Source organism: Tripterygium wilfordii, chromosome 15 (assembly GCF_013401445.1).
Source record: "Tripterygium wilfordii isolate XIE 37 chromosome 15, ASM1340144v1, whole genome shotgun sequence".
In the NCBI taxonomy this organism is placed as follows: Eukaryota; Viridiplantae; Streptophyta; class Magnoliopsida; order Celastrales; family Celastraceae; genus Tripterygium; species Tripterygium wilfordii.
Window position 1 is genome coordinate 9,779,504 of NC_052246.1, and position 15,060 is coordinate 9,794,563.

Below are 15,060 nucleotides of genomic sequence, written 5' to 3' on the forward strand. Positions count from 1 at the left end.
TGCTCGAGACCTTGGAGATGGCTATGGTGCCACCCGAAGAAGGTAACACAACCCAACACCGCCGTGACAAGGAAGCCTATGGCAATTGGGTCAAGAGGGACCATTGTGCACGGTTGACAATGCTTAGTGCTATGCAAAATGACCTCATTGGTGATTTTGAGGATTGCACTATGGCTCAGGCCATGTGGAAAGAGCTCAAAATAAAGCTTGGGCAAACCAATGCCACTAGGCTTCGTGCCTTGAACCTCAAATTCAATGAGTATACGTTGTTGTCAAATCACACTATGTCTGAGCATCTTAGTGCAATGAAGGGCATGATCAAGAATTTGAGGAACGCTGGTGTTGAGCTCAGTGATGAGCAATGATATGGATTTAATTGCAAGCGCACAAATCGCACAAGTAATAAAGAGGTGAGTAAATTATCGTTTCCACTAGGGATGTGTTGGCAATAGAAATCAATGTCAAACAAGTTACAATTATGCAAATTGAGGAAAAGGATTCGAGATTGGTCTTGATTTTTAACTAAACTAATTAAAAAGATCAAAGACAAATCAAACACAAATGTGAAATCAAAGATGGAAAGCACTAGGGTACTTAACGTCACCTCACCTATCCAATTCAATTCCCTTAGTCCCTTAATCCCTAATTCCTCTCTCTATAATGACAATCGATTTCCCAACCTATTCAATGTTCTATTCCTAGATACATCAAACGTATTTTCAACATAAATCCCTGTTATTCCTAACAATCGGATTAATATATCAAAAACCCATTAAGAACTATGGAAATCATTTAGCGATTGCATAAGCCACAAACCTATATTCCTATGGTTCATGCACCCTATGTCATCTATTGCTTGAGGCAAACCCTAGATATCTCCTTCCGGTCTCAATCTAGGCAGAAAATCAATTGAATGATGGCCAAACATTCAAAAGCATTAATCACACCCATAGACAATCAATAGAGAGAGATAAATCAAGAAATAAGGAAACCAAGTTTATTGAATCTTCAAGGTTTGGTTACATTAAGACCCTAGTAAGAAATCTAGCCACTCATGGAAGCAAAATACATCATTAAACAAAGGAAATCAACCATTGAAACTATGATAGAAAAGGAGAGAGAAAACCCCCTTGTAGACCCTCTTCTTCTCCAAGCTCCAATGGTGGCTCCAAGCTCTCCAATGGTGGTAGAATGAAAAACCCTCCAAGAACTCCCCCAAAACCCTATTTTTTGCCCTTTTATACTTCCCCAAACTCTTATGTCGTTTTCAAAACAAGTTGGGGTCGTTTTGGCTTAAAAACAAGTGAATTCAGAACTTTTTCGCGAAACTGCGCGTGCTGTGAATAGTACCTCCGATCGATCGGACACTGTTCCGATCGATCGGAAATACAATCTGTCTCCATGAATTCAAGGCTGTTTTGGCAGGTCCAATCGATCGGGAATGGCTCCGATCGATCGGAAATCGGTTCTGGAGTAAAAATCTTCATTTTGCACTCTTTTCCTTCCTTTCTTGCCTTGACACCTACAATATGCAAATATAACTTTCTTAGGCAATATCAACTCTTAATCAACTCAAAATGGGATGAACTTATGTGTAAAGGATGTGCAAATGTATGTATATATTTGACACATCAAACACCCCCACACTTAACCTTTGCTCGTCCTCGAGCAAATTGAGAATGAATAAAGGAGGGAAAGAGTATTTTTCATTAAGCTCAAATGAAAAATAAAACAACTAAGATCTACTCTAAATAAGTAACTAATCTATGCCACTTTCGTAGGGCTCACGATGACACTTAGCATGTGTCACAAGCCTTTAAACCCCTAGGTGCCCCTAGTAGGAGGAGTTGTGTCTCCTGAGGGTTTATCAGAATGATACCCACAAACATTAAACAACTTCAATGCCAAAATTCATGTCATCAACAAGAGTATAAAATGGATTCTCAATTGCAAACCTATCCACACTAACAAACCAAGCATTAGGGCATTCAAATCAATAAAAGCATTCCTTCAAGAATCTTATCTCATCCATTTTGCTTGTAAATTCAAGAAATGATGCACATAATGGATTTCACTTGATATTTGGCTTCAAAGTGACATAAACAAAGGCCATGAAGTCTTCCAAGAACAATAAGAATCCAAAAGCAAATAGAATGAGCATTTATTCAAACTTCATTCTTATTCACATTTTTTTTCTTTTTCTTCTCAAAGGTGATTTGTGCAATGCTCAACCTCCTTAAGCTTTCTAAATGACCCATGTAACGAGCTTTCGACCAATGACTCCCAATCCAGTTGGCTTAGGGCACTAGGTGTTAAGACACCCCAACGGATCTAATTGCCCGAGTCAAAAAGGCTACGAGGTTAAACTAGTCACCAAGGTACTCTAACATTCATTTCCTACCTTTTTACGCGAAACTCATTGCTTGCTAGGCAAGAGGCCCGGTTACTCAGTAGAAAACTTATGAAAGAAACCACTTATTCATAAACATAATTTTTTTTTCTTTTTTTCTATTCTTTTTCTCTTCTATATATTTTTTTTCTTTTTCATTGCTCAAGTAGTGCTACTTAGAATCAAATTGTTCTCAAACAACCACAAATGCCAAGGTCAAGTCATATTTCCTACCCCACAATCAAGTGTTCCATATCACAAAAACACAATGGACAAAACAATTTTCAAGATAGGAAGACTCAATTGGAAAGAATGTCCATAGAAAGATTCGTCCATGCTTCAAAGATCACAAAATTCATCCAAATACACTCAAGAATGACACGGCATAAGGCATTTAAAGTCAAAATTTTTATTATTTTTTTACAAAAACTAGAAACCTAAATTCCCACCCCCACACTTAAAATATGCAATGTCCTCAATGCATGGAATAGGTGAAAATAGAAATAAGAAGATAGAGATAGAACAATAAAACCTGGGTTGCCTCCCGAAAGCGCTTGGTTTAAAGTCTTCAGCCCGACTCCCCTTTGTGAATTCAACCGGGATCCTTGAGGGTTGTGGTGTAGACTCCCCTTGATGGCTTCTTAGGATTGACATTTGATTGCTTAGGTGCCATGCAAGGAGCATAAGCTTTCATCACCACCATTTCCTTAGGATATGCATTTTTCTTCATTTTCTTGGTCTTGGTCTTCTTCTTTTTCTTCCTCTTCTTTTTCTTCTCCTTGGGCTCCTCAACTAGAGACATTGATACATCATTTTCAGCTTGGGTGGCTGCCTTGGGAATTTCATGCTTCACTTTGGAGTCTTGGCCTAGGAAAACTTCCACCGGAATATATGGAGCATCATTTTTAAGAGTGTCGGGGATAACCATGTCAATATGCTCCACTTGGAGGCATTGTTGAGAAACCTCCTCTTGCCTTTTGTTGCCAAACACTTTAAAAGTGATTTGATCACCTCCTGCACCTCTCAAAGTAAGCTTCCCTTTTTCAACATCTATCAAAACTCTCCCGGTGCTCAAGAATGGTCTTCCCAAGATTATGGGAGTGGTGGGATTGGCTTCCATATCCAAGATAAGAAAATCCACCGGGAACATAAGATCACCCACCTTCACTAAAACATCCTCCACCATGCCAATAGGATACTTGATAGATCTATCCGCCATTTGTAAAGACACCGTGGTTGAACTAATCTTCTTCATCCCAATTTGCTTAGCTACCGATAATGGCATCAAATTGATGCTAGCTCCAAGATCACATAAAGATCTTTCAATCAAGGTGTTTCCAATGGTGTACGGGATTGTGAAACTTCCAAGATCATCTTGCTTAATTGGGAGCTTCTGTTGCACAATGGCACTACACTCTTCAGTCAATTGTATCTTTTCATGCTCCTTCAACCTCCGCTTCTTGGATAAGATCTCTTTCATGAATTTGGCATAGCAAGGAATTTGCTCTAAAGCTTCGGTAAAGGGGATGTTCACTTGAAGCTTCTTGAATACCTCCAAAAATTTAGAAAATTGATCATCATTCTTCTTGTTGCTCTTTAACCTTTGAGGAAATGGAATTGGAGGCACATAAGCCTTTACTGGAGGTGCAGGGAGAGAACTATCGGGCCAATCGGGCTCAATTGCATATCGTGGCTGCACATCTTTCATTTTCACAGGAGCTGGAACAGGCCAATCGATCGGGTGGGGCTCCGATCGATCGAAAATAGCCTCGGGTAAAGTTTTACCAAAGAGGCCCGATCGATCGGGAACCCCCTCTGATCGATCGAAAATTGTCTCTGGACATTTTTCAGCTTCGTTCTCCCCTGTTTTCCTGCACTTCTCCTCCTGCAAAATTTTTGCCTTTTCGGCATCTAGATCAGAAGCATTTTTAACCACCTTACCAGTCCGAAGAGTGATTGCCATGCATTGCTCTTTGTCCTTCCCTTTTGGATTCAATTCCGGTTGGCTTGGCAAGGTACCTCTTTCTCTAAATGACAAATTGTTAGCTATTTGCCCCAATTGTATCTCAAGATTCCGGATGGAAGTTCCATAACTTTGCATCAAAGTTGCTTGAGCTTGTAGAGTAACATCGGTTTTACTCATGTATTGCTCCGTCCTTGTCATAAATTGGGAGGTATGAGTTGTAAGTGTATCTAGGCCTCCGGCTAGCTTTGAGAACATCTCATCAATATCTCTCTTCTCCTCTTGGGGCTGCACTAGATGTTGAGGATTTTGCACATTTTGAGTATTGCTCCAAGAGAAGTTGGGGTGATTCCTAAATCCCGGATTGTAGAAGTTGGAATAAGGATCATTGTGGGGTTGATTGAAGTTGCCTCCACCAATGGCATTCACTTGCTCACTAGAGTTAGAGGAAGAAGCAATAAGGCACTCCCCCATAGGATGATGTCCACAACAATAAGCGCAAGACATATGAGAATGTGTGTTTTGCATAGCATGTACCCTTTGAGCTTGATTTAGGGTCAATGCCTCAATCTTCTTTGCCATAATAGCCAATGTAGACATAACTTCATCATCTCTACAACTTCCCCCTTGCTTTGGATTCACCCTCACCGAGGACCAAGAGTTAGTGGTCTTGGCCACTTTATCAAGTAATTCCCGAGCCTCCTCTTGATTTTTGGTCATAAAAGAACCTCTCGCAGCCGCATCAATAATCTTCTTAGTATATATGCACAACCCATTATAGAAAGCTTGGTACACCACCTATTCCGGAAGACCATGATTTGGGCAACTTCGAATAATGCCTTTAAAGCGCTCCCAAGCCTCATAAAATGATTCAATATCCTTTTGGGCAAAGGACGTGATATCCGTCCTAATTTGCACCGCCTTGGCCGGAGGAAAGAATTTTGTCAAGAATTGCTCCGCCATCTCATCCCAAGTGGTGATAGCATTGGGAGGCAAGGACATCAACCATCCCTTAGCCTTGTCCCTCAAAGAAAATGGGAATAACCTCAACAAGATAGCATCCTTAGAAGCTCCGTTAATCCCAAAAGTAGTGCACACATGCAAGAAAGAGCGAAGATGTACATTGGGCTCTTCATTAGGAAGACCATAGAAAACCACCGAATTAGAGATAATGTTGATGATAGCCGGCTTGATCTCAAAATTAGTAGCATTGATAGGAGGATAGCGGATGCTTGAAGGATTTGTATCCCAAGTAGGCCTAGCACAATCCTCAAGAGAGCGAGGATCAAATTGCCTATGAGGGTTTTCAACCGCTTCACCACCATTTCTTCCATTAGCACCTCCACCATTACCATTACCATCATTCACATTTAAAGCTCCACCAAGATCACCAACATTCCCCCTTCTTTGATTGTCTCTCATGCCTTCCATTTGATTATTAATAAGCTCCCGTCTAAGATTGTGAAGAGTCCTTTCAACCTCCAAGTCAATAGCAATTAATTCCGGATTAATAGAACGTCTCCCCAAGCTCATACAAGAGAAAGAATTTCTGCAGAAAAATAAAAACCAATTAACACAATTGAAAACCTAATTTGACACAAAAAACAATTGCCTCAATCCCCGGCAACGGCGCCAAAAACTTGATATGGATTTAATTGCAAGCGCACAAATCGCACAAGTAATAAAGAGGTGAGTAAATTATCGTTTCCACTAGGGATGTGTTGGCAATAGAAATCAATGTCAAACAAGTTACAATTATGCAAATTGGGGAAAAGGATTCGAGATTGGTCTTGATTTTTAACTAAACTAATTAAAAAGAACAAAGACAAATCAAACACAAGTGTGAAATCAAAGATGGAAAGCACTAGGGTACTTAACGTCACCTCACCTATCCAATTCAATTCCCTTAGTCCCTTAATCCCTAATTCCTCTCTCTATAATGACAATCGATTTCCCAACCTATTCAATGTTCTATTCCTAGATACATCAAACGTATTTTCAACATAAATCTCTGTTATTCCTAACAATCGGATTAATATATCAAAAACCCATTAAGAACTATGGAAATCATTTAGCGATTGCATAAGCCACAAACCTATATTCCTATGGTTCATGCACCCTATGTCATCTATGGCTTGAGGCAAACCCTAGATATCTCCTTCCGGTCTCAATCTAGGCAGCAAATCAATTGAATGATGGCCAAACATTCAAAAGCATTAATCACACCCATAGACAATCAATAGAGAGAGATAAATCAAGAAATAAGGAAACCAAGTTTATTGAATCTTCAAGGTTTGGTTACATTAAGACCCTAGTACGAAATCTAGCCACTCATGGAAGCAAAATACATCATTAAACAAAGGAAATCAACCATAGAAACTAGGATAGAAAAGGAGAGAGAAAACCCCCTTGTAGACCCTCTTCTTCTCCAAGCTCCAATGGTGGCTCCAAGCTCTCCAATGGTGGTAGAATGAAAAACCCTCCAAAAACTCCCCCAAAACCCTATTTTTTGCCCTTTTATACTTCCCCAAACTCTTATGTCGTTTTCAAAACAAGTTGGGGTCGTTTTGGCTTAAAAACAAGTGAATTCGGAACTTTTTCGCGAAACTGCGCGTGCTATGAATAGTACCTCCGATCGATCGGACACTGTTCCGATCGATCGGAAATACAATCTGTCTCCATGAATTCAAGGCTGTTTTGGCAGGTCCAATCGATCGGGAATGGCTCCGATCGATCGGAAATCGGTTCTGGAGTAAAAATCTTCATTTTGCACTCTTTTCCTTCCTTTCTTGCCTTGACACCTACAATATGCAAATATAACTTTCTTAGGCAATATCAACTCTTAATCAACTCAAAATGGGATGAACTTATGTGTAAAGGATGTGCAAATGTATGTATATATTTGACACATCAAGCAACATAAAGCAATTGATGACTCACTCAGAGAACATCAAGACCTACGATGACATTTCCTGTCACCTTGAGCTAGAAGCTAATTGCAAAGCTGCTACCAAGAGGCCTTAGTGGCCCACGCTCTCAACAAACTCAAAAATAGGTACAAGGGAAAAAGGTGAAGGGAAAAAGAAGCAATGGAAAAGACACGGGCCTAGAGGCAAAAAGATTGAGAAGACAATGCTCAAAAGAAATGGAGCTAAAATGAAGTGCTACAACTGTGGGAACAAGGGACACCTGGCCAGAAATTGTTATAAGCCTAAGAAGGTAGTTCCTCAATTGATTTCTGTCAATGTTTGTTCTTATGCATTAGTTGCTAACTCCATTCTTGATTGGATTTCGGATACAAGAGCGAACAAACACATAGTTCGTGATAGACATATATATACATACAGACAGTGCACACTGCACTATCTGTATATGTATACATCCCGTCTCTTATACGGGATCATTTCGCGGTATCGAATATCGACCGTTTGATCAATCTCACGTGTTAACATAAGTCATGCTTTTATTTGCTGAAACTTCTCTCTCTTTCAATCTTTGATTCTCTATCTCTCACGTTATCCCAGCTGTTGCGCATCCTCCCTCAATCGATCACCTCCGACGGCCATAGCCTTTATCATTCGACCACCTCCGACCACCAGAAAGAGTAACCTCCGACCGCCATAGCCTCCTCAAGGCGATATCCCAGCTGCAGCGCCTCATCTCTCAAATCCCCAAAGCCCCAAATCCCCAAATCGACCTCCATCAAGTAAGTTGCACTTTTGAAGTTTTTGTTGCCTTGTGTTATTGTGTATGAATCAAACTTGAGTACAACTTACAATGCAGGGTAATTTTTGATGTATTTGGTGTTTTGATTTGATGATATTCCTTAGTTGGTTATGTAATGTGGTGCGCATGATGTTTTGTTTATAAGCAATGTATAAAAATAATGTGATTCATATGTTCACTGTAGGATAATCTTTCTACAGTTATGGATGGCATCTCACATATGGATATGGGTTCCTCCTCATCTAATAATGTAAATTATGTGCCTCAAGTAAGATTTGAACTAATTCCAAAAATTGGCCAAGAATTTGCATCTTTGGATGAAGCCTATAATTTTTACAACGAATATGCAAGGGAAGCTGGATTTGGTACGCGATTGTGGAGTAGTAAGAAAAACAGTAGTGGTGAAATTGTTAGGAGGGAATTTGTTTGCTAAAAACAAGGGTATCGAGAGAAGGTAGATTATGTTCCTACAAGAAAGAGGGGTTTAACTAGAGAATGATGTAATGCAAGAATTGTTGCTATGTGTTGTTTGGTGTCGGTGACTTACCCTCTATCAAGGAACAATTCCCTATCAGATAGGTCCCAACTGTAGATTCCGTGGGAACACAAATCTACAAGGATGTCTTAACTCTTGTGGCAACTATTGGAAAAGTTTATTGATATGATTAACTTCATTGTGGGAGTGAAAGTTGGCACCGTTATGGCAGCTGAATGGATTGCATGAAAGAAGGCAGCTTAATCTAGTTTATTTTCCTATGTTTGGTACCTTATTTTGATTTGAAGAAATAACCTTGTAATAGGAGAGATTCCTAGTTTATTTTCATACTATTTAATCTAGTTTATTCTCATATTGTTCTCTTGTTCTTATTGGTTAATGAACTTTAACTAAATATGTATGGACGTTTACAATGTTTTAATGTCTTTGCAAGTGGAGCTAAGAGGGTATCATACCTAAGATGGTATTTTGATAGAGAAAGGAAGTCCAATTTTGGTACAGGGTAACCCCAGAACGCACAAAAATATATAACTCCAGATCCATAATTCGTCCAGATTCATATATGTAGCCATCAACTACAGTTAAACAATAGAAGAAGACGATTGAAGAGCCAATGATGATATTGAAGCCAATAGATTCATTACAATGGTCCTTGTAAACACATATTACAAATGGGTTTACAAATGATATTCGCGCATCACCGAGCACTTTCCCCTACTCAACATAAGTTGTTGATTTCGCAGTGTAATCGCTAATTGACTAAAACCTTGAGATTGCATACGTGACCGCTCAACCAATCTCCCGATCTCGATCCACTTCCTGAAAGCCTTCTTCCCTGCTTCCTCAACCATCGGCATCTACGACTTGATGGAGATCGATTTGGGGATTCGGCTTCGGGGAGATGAGGTCGATTTGGGGTTGTGTTCATAGACCTGATGGAGACCGACGATGGATGTTGATAGATGTCAGAGGTGGTTGATTGAAAGGCGACGATGGTTGTCAGAGGTGGGCACTCGCGTTGAGGAGAGAAAGGAGAAGAGCGAATGTGAGAGACAGGGGAAGAACGAGAGACTAAAGCCTGTAAGATCTTTTAAGCGTCAAATTGATCAAATGGTTGATATTCGATATCTCAAAATGATCCCGCATAAGAACGGGACTTTATATGTATATATATAATATATGTATATATATATATATATATATATATATATATATATATATATATATATATATATAATGTATGTTGTCTAGTTGAGCTTGGCTCGGGCTCGGGCCAAAATTAGCCCAATGTGTTGGGCTTCGGGCTGGCTCCGGCCCAGAAATGGAGCCAAGGCCCGCCTAAGGCGTCGGACCGGGTCGAGCCTAGGCCCGTAGGCCAAATGGTGACCCCTACATTGAACTAAACTGGTCCTAAAAAGTAAGCCAACAAATTTACAGCATTGTATTACTATATTTTGTTGGCACAACCAGATAAACAAAATACATTCCCAATACATTTTGTTAGTCCTAACAAAATTACACCATTACAATTGCTTTGGCCACATTTTCAAAATTACACGATTGCAATTACTCTTACAGAGCAAAACCCACATTTTGAGGCCAAACCAAACCCAGGACAATTTTTTATGAAAAGACAAAACTACCCTTTTGTCCTTGTTTGTATATTTACGAGTTACAGATATTCGTGGCAACTCGAATCATCTGGCAATCATGGTTGCTGTGAGACTGTGGGTGCAGTGTCCGCTGCTCCAGGAGGAGGCTCTCCCTCCCGCGCACATTTGCGCGGAGAAAAACGTCTTTGTTTGTGACACCATTTTTGTACTGCAGATCGAGAATAGGCATCTGTCCTCTGCAGCCAAAGCACACTGCGCCCCCAAGCAAGTTCATAGTTCGAGCCGCTAGAACAGAGTTCCAAGTCGTCTCCCTTGGTTTCAGGGCCGCAGATTTCCAGGTTCTATTTTTTTTTAACACTTTTATATGCTTCGAATAATTGGAAGGCAAGGTGATAAGTCTTGAATTTGGCTTTGACATCTCGCTTGTTTTGCTTTTTTTGTCATGGGTATGATGGGGAATGTTAGTTGCAAGAGCCTGTGACTGGAGAAGTATGAAAATTGGAGAACTGTGAAGGATATCCTGCTCTATTGGTAATGCCTCTACTTTTCATTTTGTATGGCATCTGTTAAGTTATTTCTGATCCACTAGATGGAAGACAATAAGTTCGGATTAGTGCTCCTGAGTTTGTCAGAATGTTGTTATTAAGCCTTAATAATTCTTTGTAATGATGAAAATAAGGCGGTCAAATTAGACATTGAAAAACATGGAGTACCAATGATGAGCATCTGGGTCTCTATTTTCAAATTAATGGCTTTCCTAAATATGAAATGGGTCATTACGATTATCCTTTATGGATTCCCTTTTTAATAGCTAATGTAATTGCTTTTGTTGACCTGTTGGAATAAAACGTGAACTGAGCGATTGAGAACAGTCTAGGGCACTGATACCTCAAATTGAAACTCATAGGAGGTGGGAAGGTTTGAGTAAATTGAGTTGAGCAGTACCATAAGGTAAATAACTCATGTGCACAAGACTCCCGCAATGGGCAGGGTTGGGAACAAACGAACATGTGGCCCATTGGTTAAGTTAAAAAATAAGTCCACCTGAAATATCCTAGAACTTGAAGTGGCTACTTAGCCAAGTAGGAACTTAACATTACTTCCTTGGCTTGTTTCTTGAAACTATCGTAATAGCCTTCCTGCCCTTTAAAGGAACAGTTTTGGTGTTAACCACTAAGCTATATAGTAACACATAGATACTCTACATTGTTATTCTGAGTCTGTAATTGAACAAGAGGAAAAAATGTTGCAGCATGGCTGACTCATATGTTGAGAGATAAGTCTTGAGTTCCTAATATTTCTTGATATATATATAAATATTTTAGACGTTTTCTGGTGCTGTGATAGAATTTGACTGTGAAGGTTTTAGTTTTCCATATTGAATGGGGTTTAAATTTGCAAAATATTATGATATCTTTAGCACATTAATGTGATAAATGTGTGCACATTCAATCTTCTGAAGGTTTTTGTAAGTTGTAAGTTTCTGTAAGTTACTGAAATGAAATGGATATCACTGATCCCTTATGCAAGTTCCACATATGTACAATTTCTTTTTTCTTTGTCACCGTGAATATCCTGTGTTCATCTTATTCTCTGATTTTGCAGCTTTCTTGGAGTTGAGATTACTAGCTCATAAGTTTTTCTACATAGTCAAAATCGTTATACTTGAAGTTGAATGTATTGAAATCATTCAGTTATCGTATTGAATAATCTAATAATGTTAGCATGTATTAATTTCACAGGATAATGTAATGTTATGAATTTTTATGTCTTGCAAGCTGGTTTTGAAGTTTAAAAAAAAAGGTCAACAATCCCGGACACAAGGCTTCCGATGTGTGGGCGGGTCTCGGGGATAAGCAGGATGTATGCAGACCTTATTCCCAACATAATATGTGGAAATGTTGTTAAAACTTTTTGACTGTAGTCACAAGATGTCGCAAAGGATTTTGAAGCAGTTTGCATGCCTGAGTTTTTCCTCTTTAGAAAGGTGACTATGATAATGGTAACTGTTCCACATCTATTTTTCAAGTATGGTTTGATGCCATTTTGACTCTATTGAGATGGATTAGTTGTGTTGGTTATTTAGATTATTCTCCCAATTTCCCTCCTAGACCGATCAATAGAAGTATTTTTTGCTTGTTTGGACACGAAAATTTAATGTAGCTTATATATTGTTTTGCCGGCCCTTTTAACCAAAGTCCAGTATATCATGGACAATTTGATGGTTCCCGACCTAGTAATAATGTGCCTGTTATTGGAAAATTGTTTTCTTTTTTCTAAATATATTCTTCATGTGAAAGTAAAAAGATCCTTTTTGTTTCCTTTGATTCCTTATTATTATTGTTATTATTTTAATTGTTCTTGAATTATACTTTGTTTAGGGATCTAAGCCTGGCGAGATTGTGTCCACAGTGCCAAACTGTGTCAACTATTCAGAAATCCAGGTTTGCTTTCATATGGCTATTTTTTTCCTTCTATTTCAGATACCCTTGAAGATTTTGTCTATTGTTATTGGTGGGATAAATGTATTTGTTTTTTTTTTTTTTGCAATATGCCAACAGTGTGGGATGCAGCATAAAGTGGCATTCAGAGGCAAAGCAGTGATTTTCAATAGTACTCGGTTTTAGTTTTCTCAAGATCATATTCTGATTTGCTGTCAGGTAAGGCACTTCATTTGTTTTTTGTGAAATTTTTTGAAAACAAATAAAGTAACATATTTTTGCTTGTCATGTAGTTTCCATTCCAATCAGCCCTCTAGTGTGTCCTGATGCTCTTGGAGTCCTTGAAGCACAGAAGCAACTGACAGTAACTTGTCTTTGTTTGAAGTAAATACGCATTAATCATGGCTTAAACTTTTGCTTAATGGACAAGAAATTAAGCGTGCCTTGTGCGCTGGTATCATTAATTGGAAGAGAAAATAAAAGGGAAATCTGTTTTCATTCCTTTGAAATACCACTGAGAAATATGCTTCTCATTGAAATCGAATGTTGGACACACATATGTCTAACCCAGCCGATTGCCAATCGAACCACCTCTCGTTGTTCTGTTTTCCAATCCTAGGATTTAGATAATGCCATTATAAAATGTACTCATTTCTGTTTTTTTTTTCTTTTTCCTTCTGTTTTTTCTTTTTTTGTGAGGAATGATATCATTAGAGATTTAGAGGGAGAAAAAACCCGTAAAGAAGTACATCAGAGTGATGTAAGCTATTTAACATTGAGAATCTCTAACATGACAGAAATATGAAGACAAAAACTAAGGACTCATTGGATAATGAGATCCGAAGAAGACCTAAAGAAATGGAACTTTGTAGATGTGAGACTTTTCCTTAGAAAGCTATGTAGAATTGTATTCCAATGATCTCCTTTAGAAATAAACACCTTATAAAATTCTTCTCTAACCACATTCATGGAAAAGTTTCTAAACACTAGGGAAAATTATTGACCCATTATGAGCTAGCTTCTAAACACAAGGGAAAAGTTTTTCAAACTCCAATACATTCTTAACTATTTTTTAGCTAATAAATCATTGGAATTGATAAATCATCAGGCTTCATTCATTACTCATTACTCATGCCAGAGAATGCTGAAGAAGCAAAAACTCAGCTGCATTCTCCCTTCTTCACATACAGACTTGGTAATTAAATATTTGCTTTAGGATGATGTAAATTTCAATGTTGTACTTGTACAAGCATATTTGTACTAGTTGGCATGTTCTGTGATACAATCCCTTGGATCATCAACTAAAGTACATTGTTACATTGATGCCAGGGATGATGAGAAATTGTTTTCAATACCTTTTTACATATATATTTCTTTTCAGTTGGTATTTCTTTTCCATCTGGTGTTTTATTATATTCCCTATTTATATAGATGATTTGGTGGAAAGATGTTAGAATAAGTGTGTTGGCCTAACTTGTTTACCTAAACTCTATAAGGTGAGAATAATAAAGAGATGTATGTGTGCACGTGTACTGCATTCCTGCGTCATGGATTTATCTGCTCAGTTTGCTCATGTTTTTTTTTGTGCTAGATTGAGAAAGGCCAAAAGGTGTAGCAATGGCCAATGAGTGGTTGTAGTACATGATGGCTCAACTAGAAATAAAGGTGCACTGACTCTTTTGTTTAATCTCGAATTTTCTCATTTATGTGGTGAATTGCTGGAAAATCTAATAATTATGTTCTTAGTTTTTGCTTTTTAACCCTTTGTTAAATTGATTCCACACTTAAAAGTGATTGTGAAATTTCATCTCTACTACATGATTTTAACGGGAAACGACTTCTGCATGTTCTTTCTGTCAGGCTTGATCTGTCGTGTGTTTTATTTGGAAGAAGATTCAACTGACCTTGGACCTGCTAGATTTTTCTATTCCAAATGAGGATTATAATGGTAATACTAACTGTTCTGTGCAAGGCTAAAAATTGAGAATTTTCATAATGGTAGTGATCATTGCTTGCATTATTTGCCATTCTGGAAAAATAGCATTGTTGAAGCTTTTTGTAGGTCCGTGGTGCATGTCACATGACCAAAAGCGATGAATCTCTTGAGGTAAATGGAGCATCAGATCTCTTTAGCTTTAGTAGACAGAGACTTATTGGGAATGGTGGTCCTTCTGCATTCCTGTAAATTTGTTGATTCATTTTGATTTGCCAATAAAAATTTGGGTCATCAGAATGGCTTTTCATTGTCTCATATCCCATCAGACAACCGTCTTATTCTTCTGGTCCCCAATGCGGACACTGCATTTGATGGCAAAGCATTTTCTTGGTTGATTTTCATTATGCTGTAGCATCTTTGCTTATTCTTTATTTATTGTTAAGTCAAGCATCCACACCTGCCAATTTCCTTGCTTGATCTCTTCAGCTTTTTTTTT

General features: G+C 38.4%; 1 long non-coding RNA gene and 1 other non-coding gene across 5 annotated transcripts; both read left to right on the forward strand.

Moving 5' to 3' along the window:
* The first annotated feature begins 5,160 nt into the window (after positions 1–5,160).
* Positions 5,161–5,266, forward strand: LOC119980153. Its single transcript, XR_005463795.1, has one exon. It is a non-coding gene; the product is annotated as a small nucleolar RNA R71 (small nucleolar RNA).
* Positions 5,267–10,282: 5,016 nt separating this feature from the next.
* LOC120017063 lies at positions 10,283–14,968 on the forward strand. Of its 4 annotated transcripts, XR_005472088.1 has the most exons (8): positions 10,283–10,525; positions 10,653–10,718; positions 11,966–12,174; positions 12,569–12,631; positions 12,749–12,847; positions 13,767–13,823; positions 14,220–14,293; positions 14,489–14,968. It is a non-coding gene; the product is annotated as an uncharacterized LOC120017063 (long non-coding RNA). The 4 variants fall into 4 exon arrangements; XR_005472087.1 differs by lacking the exon at positions 13,767–13,823 and having other exon boundaries at positions 11,966–12,189; XR_005472086.1 differs by having other exon boundaries at positions 13,767–14,293.
* Positions 14,969–15,060: the final 92 nt, after the last annotated feature.